This window comes from Falco punctatus (assembly GCF_963210335.1).
Source record: "Falco punctatus genome assembly, chromosome: 4".
In the NCBI taxonomy this organism is placed as follows: Eukaryota; Metazoa; Chordata; class Aves; order Falconiformes; family Falconidae; genus Falco; species Falco punctatus.
This window is the reverse complement of record NC_137583.1, coordinates 109,980,792-109,993,106: the sequence shown is the minus strand read 5'-3', so window position 1 is coordinate 109,993,106 and position 12,315 is coordinate 109,980,792. Positions and strand designations below refer to the sequence as shown.

Below are 12,315 nucleotides of genomic sequence, written 5' to 3'. Positions count from 1 at the left end.
ACCTTGTCTTTACTGAGGCGGAATAAGGCTGCCAGCTGAGATGAGCCCAAAAAAAAAAAAAAAGAGGGGCGGGAAGCCCCCCACGCACCCTTCCTCTGCCACGTCTGATGTTTGTATTGCGGGCAGCACGCAGGCACAGGGACTGCCCTGGCTGCAGCCTCCTCCTCCTCCTCCTCCAACTGCACCTTTGTGCAGATTATTTGGCATCGCCTTTCCGTTTTTTTTTTAAACCACATCGCAATTTTATTCCCTGTGAACCCTGGACACCTGACACACCAAATGGAAAACCTGCTGGGCTGTCCCTGAATGCGATTTGGAGATGACCAAGAAAGAAACGGGGGAGGGGGGGAAACCCGCATTTATTGTCTGTGGGTTTCTGTGCCGCTTTTGCAGGGTACGTTGCAGTCTATCTCACTCACTCAACAAAGGCTTTTGCTCGCAGTGGAGAGATGAAAGGCGGACATCTCCCTCCACTTCGGAAAGCCGCGGCGGCGCACACAGCATTATTGTGAAATACAACCTCGCCTGTACCCTGCAGCAGGGTTTGCTCCAGCACTGGTGTACTTCAGAGACCAATTTGTTTAGCTGATCACTGTCTCTTTGACGTGGCTGCAAATGTTACCTTTCTTTTTCAATCAAAAACACAGCAGGGTGTGCCATCTGTTTGGCACAGCCTTCACTCTCTTCCCCGATGCCTTTTTGTGCAGATCATTTTACATGGCAATTTGCACGAATCTTTTATACCTTGATTTTGGTAAACATTTCTGCTTTCATTTTTTAAATAACGTTACTCTGCTGAGTATCTTCAGTGTTAAAAAAAAAAAAAAAAGGGATAAAAAAAGCAGTGTGAACAAAGGCAGTAAAAGAGAATAAAAAGTATTTGAAAAAATATTTTCTGAGCAAATGGCTGCCTGTCATTACATTGATTATTTAAAATAGACATGTTTACCAAGACTGGCTAACGCATTTTACATAGCTGCGTTCCACATCATTTTCCTCCTTATATTTTACCTGGCAGGCACAGCTAATCAGAAGATTAATTTAACCATTTGAAAGACCTTTTTAAAGCAGGTTAACAAAAAAAATAGCCACCGTATTAAATTGTCATTATATAACAAAAGCTAGCAGTAAAGTGGTTAACTATTTTTTCCCCAACTCAGATGCTGCTCGGAGCAATGAAACCCCCTAAAGTAGGAACAGATGATCAGCACCACAAGCCGAAGCCACGGGGATGCTCATGGAGTTGTGAACGCTTCGCAGCATACAAATGAATTATCCTCATTCTTCTCCTGCCGGAGCATATAGGCCAGACCTCATTAGGATTCAATATCACTCTGCTTTTCTAATGTTAATGTTCCAGTTATATAAGAAATGAGAAAAGGGGCTACGTATGGGGAGGTGGGGGGAGCTGATGCCACATTTATGGTCAAGACGACGCCGTAATTCGGGAAGAACAACTTCATATTTTTGAGGAAATCACCTCGGCTTCCTATCTTCTCTCTGAGTCCTAATGCAGCATTATGTCCTTTCCTGCATTACGTCCTTTCCTCCCTCTAATAAGTGGGTTTTAATCGTGTGCCTATCCCACAGCCACAGCAACTGCAGTAATGGGGTTTATAGACCTTTCTTTTTTTTTTTTTTTTTTTTTTTTTCAAATCTGGGGGGGTGGGGGGGAGGACGGGGAAGATGCCGTGACTTAACATCAGATTGTGAAAGCTCCAAGTTCATTTTGCTGTGAAAGGAAACCTCGCACTTTATGTTAATAAACAACTGTAGGAGTTTTCACCATCCAGGGATAACTCAGACATTAGGCTGCGTTCTTTTGTCTGGAGAGCAGCAAGCAGGGTAATGAAAACAAAACCAACCGAGACATAAAAATACAATTTATACCTTTTTATCAAGCAAAGAGAAAGTTGGTTAATGTTTGAAAAGGGAGCAGTAATGTATATTTATTGACAATTTTATTGTAATAATTAGATGTTTACACAGTCTGGACATTGTTGCTAAATCACTTCCAGCATGTTTATTTGTAAAGGGCTGTTTTCAGGGCAGTGCAGTAGGCTCATTAAGACGACAGACTGCATTAAGATTCAAAGAAATTACTACTTCCCGGGCTTTGCTTCGCTGGTTTGGATTTAAAATTTCAAAAAAGAAAGAAAGAGAGAAAAAAAAATATTTAAAGACTAACAGCAATATCATCCAAATACCCAACAGCCTAGAAATGATGAATTAAAACGTAGAATACTTTCTCCTGTGAAGGAAACTTCATCTTTTCCATTCCAAAATAATCTGGTGTTGTACATTTGAAACAATATGAAACACTGTGGATGCCACTTCCAAGTGCTTTTTTGTGGCTGTGAATATATACTGCTTCAACACTTTATTTTTTGCACTCCAGCTAAATGACTACGTGATATTTAAGATATATCTTCCTCTATTTACTTCTTTTTTCAGGAAATGCTGTTAGTTCACCTTTAGGAAGTCTTCAAGCCAGCATTTGGTTTACACATTTATTTGATGTGTAGGTGCCTTTTTCTCCCTCAGCCAAAGAAGGATCACTTTTTGCTACAAGTCCTCAGAAATGTTCATTATTAACAGGAAACTCCTGCACGTTTCATTTTTTTAGGCAAATAAACAAGCAAAACTTTTATGTGTAGTCTGGATAAATCTAAATTCTTTACAGAACCCTATTTGGGAGCTTTTTCACTAATCAATCTAAAGCCATTTCTTTGATCTGAAGTGAATTTCACACATGCTAAGAGAGGCTAAACACCAATTACAGATTTTTCTGGGTTTACAAAGGTAACAGAAAGGAAGGCAGCTGAAGCAGAAAGAGCCCTCAGTAATGCAGCCTTGATGAGAAAGTCCTTCTACACCAAGTTCTGCACAGAAGAGCACAGCACTGCATTTAGTGCAATATCCATTTTAAAATTTAAAAACTCTTTAAAAATTAAGGCAGTAAATAGGCTATAACGTTGCTCCTGTCCAAGTATGTTTCCATTACAATTAAGTAATCAATATGCAGTATTTATTGCTGAAAGATTATGCATAAAGAGGAGCACATAAAAGGAACCATGTGCTTAAACCTTCCCGACTTTCCCTTCGCTGCCGTTCAGCTATTTTTCCCCAGAAGCAGACTTGTTAAATGCCATCCAGCACATTCTATATACATGCTGTCTACTCCCTGGCCTCACAAATAAAAGCAAAGACAATAAAAGAAATGGCTAAAGAGATGTCAGTTTGCAAAGAAAATACTGGGTTGTATTTCCTGAAAGCTGCACAAGTCAACTTACAAACTTGAAATATTACAGATTTAGTTTTACAAGTCAATCACAGCTATATATTTGGCCTCGTAATTACTGTCAGTTTTGACAGGGAAGGCAATAATTTTTTTTCCTGACATGTGAGTTTCAATAAAATCAGGTAGCCACATCATAGAACACTTTCTTACACAGAGAATTAAAAGGACTTCTCACAGAGATAAAGAATACTGCCAGGATTAAATATATGTCATACATTCAATTAAGGGAGGGGGGAGCGGGGAAGAGGACTATCTTTACAGGTGGACCTGATCCAAAGCCTATTATAAGGATGAGAACATTTCTATTTACTTGAGCGGACTCTGGAAAAATCCCTTTCTGTTCTAAGAGGGGAAAGAAACAACAGACAAGACTGAAGACTATTTTTCTCTATTTCCCAAGACATTTAGACACCGCAGTGGTAACTAAAATTTAACTACCTGAAGTGAATAAATAGCTACAACTGGAAGTTGTAGCTATTTTGCTTAAAAATGCATGAGTGAAATGCTTTCCACAGCAATTAGAATCAACATAATGTTGCACACACTCAAAACTGGTTTAATATCTGGCACAGCCAAGCATGCTTGGAGGCAAAGCAAAGCAAGGTGTACGATACTTGAAAGAAGCCTTTTATTATTTTTTTTAAATATATTAATTGCGGGCCAGATTAATTACTGATGTAAGGAACTAACACGCTTGTTGGGCAGGAAATAGTGATCCCTGCTCCTGCTTGGAGCCTGTGAAGTTGCAAGGGGATAAGGAACACATGAACCCACAGAGCAGCAGCATTTTTAGTATACCAGGTAAAATAAAACTAAGACTGGACTTGTATTTATTCTGCCATTTCAGAACAGTGTCAGCTCACTGCTGACTTGCAGAATTGCAGAAAACTGGCCCGGAACAGATCTTAGGAGGTCATTTAGCACATGTCCCAACCCCAAGGCAGGGATCACCATGGGTAAGCCACTACTAGCAGGTTCTCCAAATCCTCCAGAAATGGAAACTGCAGAAGCTCCCCAGGCAACCAAGCCCCCACCACCAGAAAGATTCACCTTCTGCCCAATCTGCCTCTACCTGAGAAAAATGTAAGCCTGTTATTTCTTGGTGTCATCCAATGATTAACATGATCGCATTTAGCAAACTAGGGGTGTAAGCTTTACTGCAAGCAAAAGGTCACTCAAGCATTCCTAACGTGAGATGGAGCAAATGATAAAAATGACCGATTCAGAGTTTCTTCTAAAGCTATGCCCTGTGTCACCCACCCTTCATCGGGAAGGGGTGGAATTACACCCCGGGCAGATTGGAGCAGACACTGTGCAGGCTCCTGGCTCCACAGGAGCTGTATTTCCTGCTACTTTCAGAATGGGCGACTCCATTAAGACCTCAGGATTGGACTCAATTATGAGAGCAATAAACTTGGCCTAGAGAAAATAGAATATACCGGGAGACATGGGGACTGTCAGCGGCCCACATACAGACATTATAATTCTGTGTCAGTATACCCATATAACGAGATATATCCTCATTATTACACACTCACTTCTTGGCTGGAAGGATACAGGCACAGCCAAAGCATTCACCTGCCACTGACAGCTGTCTATAACAAAGGCTGCTGCAGGCAGTAATAATATCTGCCCCTACACAATTTAGATTTGGTAGGGAAAGGGAGAGGCCAATGAAACAGACGGGGTCAAACACAACTTTTCACTACAGTAGCATAGAGCTGGCTATCTGCCATGTTTTCAGAAGAGTCAGTCCCCATTAATCCCGGCGTAATAAATCAGACCTCAGTCCAGAGTCTGCAGACCATCAGTGTGTGAACCGGGAATTCGAAACGAGCAGCATGTAAACCGCTTCCATCTGGTTACAAGAACTGTCTCAAGGAGATCTTCTTTGGGCAGCTGGGGATCAGAAGCACCAGAGCCATCCACTTTGTGCTTACAGCACTCCCCGTATTTGTTAAGTGCTGGGTGCAGAGCAATTTTGAACATAAAGAAATATTGCATAGACAAATTGGCATCCTATATCCAGGTGGCTAACTCATGGTTAGAGGTATCCCTTACATCAGGAAAATTAACTTCGCATGCTAGAAACTTGATTTTAAATCCTGTATTTTACGTAAGAAAGAAGTTTTTGGAGCACTTCCAACGAAGCCAAGGGAACTATGTGACTGAATCCTTACTGTTGTTGATAAGGAGTTAATACTATGCCCTCAAATTAAGAATTACCTGCATAACTTTCATTGAGGTTAAAGGGGAATCACATGGCTAAATTCCCTTGTTTCAGACTGTACATGCAGAACTGTCTCTGTTTTCAAGAAGCAGACAGTGGAAAAGACAAAAGACGTTTGTATCATTGACAACTGCTCACATTTCAGGTTTTTTCCGTAATACCAGCAGAAATGACAATACTTAGGAGAAGCAGAACATTCCAAGAGCCCACAGACATAGGAAGGGCAGACTCTAATAAGTATTATGATTAATGTAGTCTGAATAGCTACTGTAATTTTAGTTAATACATTTAGCAAACAGTATGTCTACTGTTACTCTTAACTAGATAAAATTATTGAAATAATTGCCTGAATTATGACAATTAATTCATAATCAAACACTGTTTACCAAATGAAATAAATATGCTCTCAGTAGCTGGCCAGGACCCTGTTCAACGATCCCTATGAGACACTCTGGTCAGTTTTAGACTGAATTACCGTAACACATACTCCCCTGTTTCAAATGTTATGACATCTAAGCCTGTTGTATTAAGGCCTTCATAACAGGGGTAACATCAAGGAGCCTGTGCAAACAAGAATGACATTAAAATACATTATCTTTACCATTTAAGGAAATGAGCATGATGAAATCCCTTTGTGGTCCACATACACTTCTCGGCATCATCAGCTTGTCTGAGGACATGTAAACAGAAACGTATCACATCACAGCTTCATATGCTGTGCTGTCAGATCAGGCTATAATTCAAAACCCCGATCCACATCTGATGGACAAACACCTGCATAAATTGCTAGCTCACTGAATTTATTTAAGATGTTCAGTAGCAACGCTGCAGCTGGAGGGCCCAAGATAATATTGAACATAGATCAGTGAGCATCCGTTTTCAGCAAAGGGCCAGCCATGCAGGTCTCCATTCTCCACCACTTGCCTAAATCTGACACAGACCACCGTAAGTACAGATGCAGGTTCATACTCTCAAGCAGGCATTTCCTTACAATACACCTGAAACATCAATTTGACCCAGTTCTGTAAAAATCTGACGTTTCTGAAATATGCCATGATACATGTTCTCATCTTCGCGATTTTGTATAAGTAAATGGATGCAGCAGTACAGTGAAGACAGAGTACTTACAGAAGTGCAAGTCATAAACATGGCTTAGTGAGAGAGATTATTTTGGATGACACCTCTGCATTTTGAAGTTTCACTCACCTTCTGAAAATTTACAAAGCCCAGAGAGAAGACGCTTGTTTCCTGGACGCTGCCTTCAAAGTGGTGCAATGCTGGTCACAAGTCAATAATTACCTACAGGTGACCTTGAAGACAGTAAGTAGCTGAACAGATAACCTCGGTCTCAAAGTGGTTACGTACCCACATCATCTATAGTGTGCCAGTCTCAAAAGCAGAAAAGAATGAATGGATAGGAAGCTGGTTAGTTTCTAGACCTTCCGAAACAGTTCTCATAGCTGGCAATGAGGATTGCCTGTTTTTTTGTTAAGTTATAGAAACTTAGATGCATAATTACCTGCCCCCACCCCCCTTTGATTGTGGTCTAATACCTTAAAACTAAAAGTCCAAAATTAGCTTGAAAATAGGAGGAAAGGATGTTGCAAAAAATGAGACTGGAGTATTTTATTGGTACAGACCAAAAAAAAGTGTCACAAAAGACAGAGTTTTATGAGGCACCTGACATAACACACTAAGAGTACTATCCCGGTGGGAAGTGTAGGATGGGAGAAGTTACTAGAATAGAGCCTTTAAGCAACTGGAAATAGAATTTTTTAAAAGCTAGGAATATCATTTTTTTATAGTAAAGGTAGCCCAGCTATGATGAGCATGCAGACATAAGCACCTTTTAGAAAGGAGAAACCAGCATCAAAACATGATTGTAAGTGACTCCATATAATAAAATCCGCTCCTGCCCACACATACATGTGCATTCATGCCTGGCTGCTTTTAATTTAAATATAAGGGAAGAATGGCAGTCCTCTCAGATGAGAGCAGCAGAAAACGAGGAAGGTCCCTCCGCTTCCCTCATGCCACACGACCGTTTGCAGATTTCATCTTTTCCCTTCCAACCTGAAATAAGTCTCAGAGGCTGAAGACCGCCAATGAATAAACTGAGTTCCCCACGCCTGTCAGACTGTCTGCGCTCTGCTCGTCTCATGCTGACCCTATTAGATTTGACTATTAAAAAGCAGCATCGGGCCACGTCAGCTCTTGGGTGGGAGACTGCCAAGGCACTCTTCCACACTGCTGGCATTTGAAAGATTGATAATGATTCTGTGTAATACTTTTTTCCTTTAACCCAGGCAGTTCTGCACGGGGCTCAGTTCTGTGGTATGGTACCCTGTCTTGTAGCACGAGGTGTAAAACCAAAATCCTGATTGCCTGTGGCCGTTAAAAATCCCATGGCACTATTTACAAATATGCAAGCAATTATGGCAGACTGGAAGTGGCCAAACTGGTAATTCTACTCTGTCAACACAAATCCTCCCACTGTGACTGAACACAGAAATATTTTTTTTCATCTCGCAGCATAAACTTTACAGTCTTGCTGTAAAATGCTCATTAGTTATCAAATATCTTCATGGAGTAGCACTTGCTCTACAAGAGAGGGTGAGAGGAAGTTTGTGCTACGGGTTGCGAGACACTGAAGCTGCTTTAGGAGAAAAGCTCGTTAGTTTGTTACAGCAGAAAATTAAGAGACAGATGAGGGTTTAGTGCCATTTGAAACTATCTGCCCCCTCATCTACCAGCAGCTCTTCTTCCCAGACTGCCTGCACTGTTCATTGGCCCACACATTGCTACAAGACAACACCTTGGATTTTTAACTTTTTCCTGTTAAATAAATTACTTGGTCCTCCCAAAAGCCTGGGAAGAAGCTGATATTTCCAGTTTTAAATTTGACTCATGTTGGCATAGCCTTGAGGTGCAGAGGTTTTTCCTCTACTTTGCTGTGAACTCAGCTCCCTATGAATTTCCCCGTGTGGTAGTTTGGAGTAAGGAAAATTCCTGGCAGCAGAAACAGAATTGCCTAGATCCCATTACAAAATCACTCCTAAACAAATCCACAAAAGGCTATGATAGAACAATTCATGGCTTATCACTGCCTGATCCACTTCAGAATTTACAGGGAAAATATATACATATATTCTTTGGCATAACACAGTTGGATAAGAAAAGCAACATCCCTTTGACCCGCACGTCTTGCCACCATCTTGGCCTCCCTTTACTTCTTCCTGTAGCAAGGACAGACTGGCCAAATCACAATTTCATCCCAGAATCATGAAATACTGTGCTTACACCCAGCTTTAATCCACAGTTTTAAGTCCATAGTTTGAAGTTGGTTGGTGCAGGTTCATCACAGTAAGACATGAGATGCTGGGCAGGAAACGAACGCTAAAACAGAGATGCAGATTTGGCAGAGCACTCTTCACTGACATTTTTTTCTAAATAAAGATAGAATTAAACAGACACTTCTCTGAGAAGTGCCAGCTCCAGAGAAACCCTGCTAAGTGAAGGTCTCACGTTTTATTGGTACATTGTGCTATGTAAAGTGGAAAGTTGTTTATAAGGTTTCCATGTGTACGCTTATTCCCACTAAGGAAGTCTTCATCAACTTGAGGAAGAGAGATGAGAGAAACATCAAATGGCTCATGCAGCCGAAGATGCCACTGTCATCAACCTGGTACTTTCATAACATGTTTTAATATTTTACAGCTTTCCCACAGATCCCAGTGAACTTGATCGAGCCAGGACTCGGCTCTACAGCCACAACTCCTTTTTGCTTTACCTGATATAGAAAAATGGATTTCTATCATTTGGCTATAGAGAACTCAGTGCCTTTCTTTGGTGCAGTTCAGCTTACGGAAATAACTGCATCTCTTTCAGAAAGAGGGCAAAGAGCATTCAGCAAAAGGTACTTTGTACCACCCGTTTTTGAGTTACTGTTCTGAGAGCTCGATGCAGAAGCAAGTGAATTCAATAGCTTCTCAGTTCCAACAGCCTTGGGATCAGGTTCTAAAGGGTTATTCTTTACGGTCCTTCTGATGCCATGTCATACTCAGACTGCAGAACCAGAAAGAACAAAGTTTATGCATTTGGATTTGAATATAGACTGCGATCTTAACCAGCATTCACATTCAGCTTAATTCCAGCCAAAGAAAGTTTGCATCATTAATAGCGGAGCAAAAGGCGAGCCAATACATATCACTTCTCTAAATGTCATCCATACAGACCTGCGATGGAAGAACCGGTGCATACGCTACCATCAGTACATATAATTAGTGGCAGTATGCACAAAGAGGTATATATATCCTAACTAGATGCTGGAAAAATATAGGAACCAGTTATCTGTATGTAGAAGTACATAGAAAAAATACTAGAGTGGCAGGATTTTATCTGGGTGCCTCTGCTATAAAAAGCATTTGTATTACCCTTACTTCTCTGAATAAATTCAAATGACAGCCCCATTTCATTTCTTCATTCAGTCTGGAGGCCAGATGGCATTAGAATCATTTACTTCACCTTGTTGTGCTTAATTACTACAATCAACACACTATTTTCCAAATTAATCATAACAAAGTAATTTCATTAGTAACACAGCAGGCTGTTGAATTATTAGCATCATAACAGTTTGCAAACAATTAAACTTTATTTGAACCTTAAAAATTTGCAGAGTAGAACATTATTGTAAGATCTAATGGCAGTATAGTACAAATCCAGAACAGAGCAAATAATTGAGCAAAATGCTGTACAAAATATGACTTACAATCACCTTTTAAAAAATTATCTTACTGTTCACAGAAAGTGCAACCTAAGCAAATAACAAAAATAAAGCCATTAGCATTTTCTAGCGTTGAGTTCTAAGCTGTATTAAGGGAGATTTTCTTATCCAAAAAAGATGATGGTATTTGCACAGATTTAAAGTAAAGCGTTCATCCGCGGTGCACTGCTGGGTTATTCCAAGACACTGCAAGTGAGTTGCAGGACATCTCGCAGGTTTTGAGTGTTAAGGCAGTTTGTTTACTCCCCCTCAACACGTACTGAGGGCGAGGGGATGCCCTAAAGCCGAACTACAGACAAAAGGCGCTCCATTTCTCCGGCTGCCACCACCCCGGAGAGCGCGCGGCCGGCCCGCTGCTCATCGCTGGGGCGAGGGCGCCCTCTCCTGGCAAAGCGGCGGAAGCGGCGCGGGGAAGGGGAAGGGGAAGGGGAAGGGGGAAGGGGAAGGGGACGGGCCCGGCCTCCGCCCGTGATGTGAAAATTTGCTGCCACCTACCGCCGCGGGACCGCAGCGCAGGGCTGCGCGGGGCTGCGCGGGGCTGCGCGGGGCTGCGCAGCCGCCGCCCCTCCCTCCCTGCGGCACCGGCTGCCCCCGCGCCGCTCCCGTCCTGCTCAAGTTTTGCCCCCACGCGTTTATCTCAACGAGAGGGGGGCTTGGATTGACGCCCCAAAAAAGTAGGTGGTGGTGGAATCTGGAATTAAGTCATTAATAAAAAGGCCTTTCGGTGGGGCAGATGTAGCACGCTGCCATGGTCACAGGAGAGAAGGAGCTTTTCTAGCCGTGATGCTAACGCTCCCCATGCTGTACACAATCCACAAGTGCACTTGATAAATTTAAGTAGTAAAAGACCTGAAGACTACAATCTATCATTTTAATGCTTCGCTGATAACGTACTGAATCAATTTCAATTACTACCTCTTTTTTTAAAAAAAAAAATTCACAACAAAACCCTGTACCCTGTTCGACTCCTTTTAGAAGCCAGCCTACCGTCAAGTATCATACATCAGCTAACGTAAAGCACAACATCTTAGTTTACTGAAAGGATCTAATTCCGAGTTCGGGCTAACGTTACCTTTTAACCCACAGTGTTTCCAGGGCCCGCCTGAAGCATAAACAGCACAAGCAACTACAAGGGGACCTGCACAGGCTCAGCAGTTTGCAGACTGGCCTGACCTGCCTGGCTGGCAGATTAAGGGTCTCACAAATCAAGTGTGTGGGAGGATACAAAAAAAGTTGACCTTGCATGCTAACAGAAAAGTGCATCTCCAAAACAACAGTATTTAAAGTGTTAACTCTGACTTGCCCAACCCCTTGTCCACAAGCGGCAGTATTTTAGTGTACTTCTTTTATATTTCAACTGATGCTTTTAGGCACAAAGTTCTGGATTTCGCACTAAGACTGCGGGGAGCTGTTACACATCCACATAGATTTGAAGATGTCTGTTGCAAAACTTGTATCAGAAAGTCCACATTTCAAGAAGGTATCCACGTTTGACTCTGAAAGTATCTGTGAGGTACAGGTAAAATACTTCACACTGCCATGGACCTGCCATTTAGCTCATGTTGACTTAGCAAAAATTGTGGGGTTTAAAATATTATCTTTTTGCAAACCATCACAGAATTCATCTCTCCAAATCAGAATGGTATCAGAGCGCTATTACCACACAGGCTGATTTATTACATCAGCAAAAGAACCAAGCCTTCATTTTGTGGCACCAAAATATTAACAATACGATACTAAGCATATGAGAAAAATAAATCATTGGCTAAAACGTAATACAAAAACATTTTCAAGCAGAATACCCTGAAGACTTGCAATATTACACATAAATTTCCCTTGATTTTCCTAGGAAACTGCACAAAATGTACAGTGAGCATTAAAAGGTTAATGCATGCATGAATTGAGTAATAGTTTTCTACTTGCAAAGTTCAGCTTAATTTTTCTAAGTCTGAGGAACAGGAAAACATAGCCAAACTTCCTGAAAGAACAGAAACCTATAGC

The 12,315-nt window shown here is 41.5% G+C and overlaps 1 protein-coding gene across 1 annotated transcript in view; it reads right to left on the bottom strand.

Annotated features, from left to right (window-relative positions):
* Positions 1-12,315, bottom strand: part of LOC308061949 (uncharacterized protein) — a 101,873-nt gene extending 89,558 nt beyond the window's left edge. The window contains exon 1 of the mRNA XM_080382695.1: positions 1-12,315. This exon is cut by the window's left edge and continues 16,238 nt beyond it. The gene's annotated coding sequence lies outside the window, so the exon portion shown is untranslated.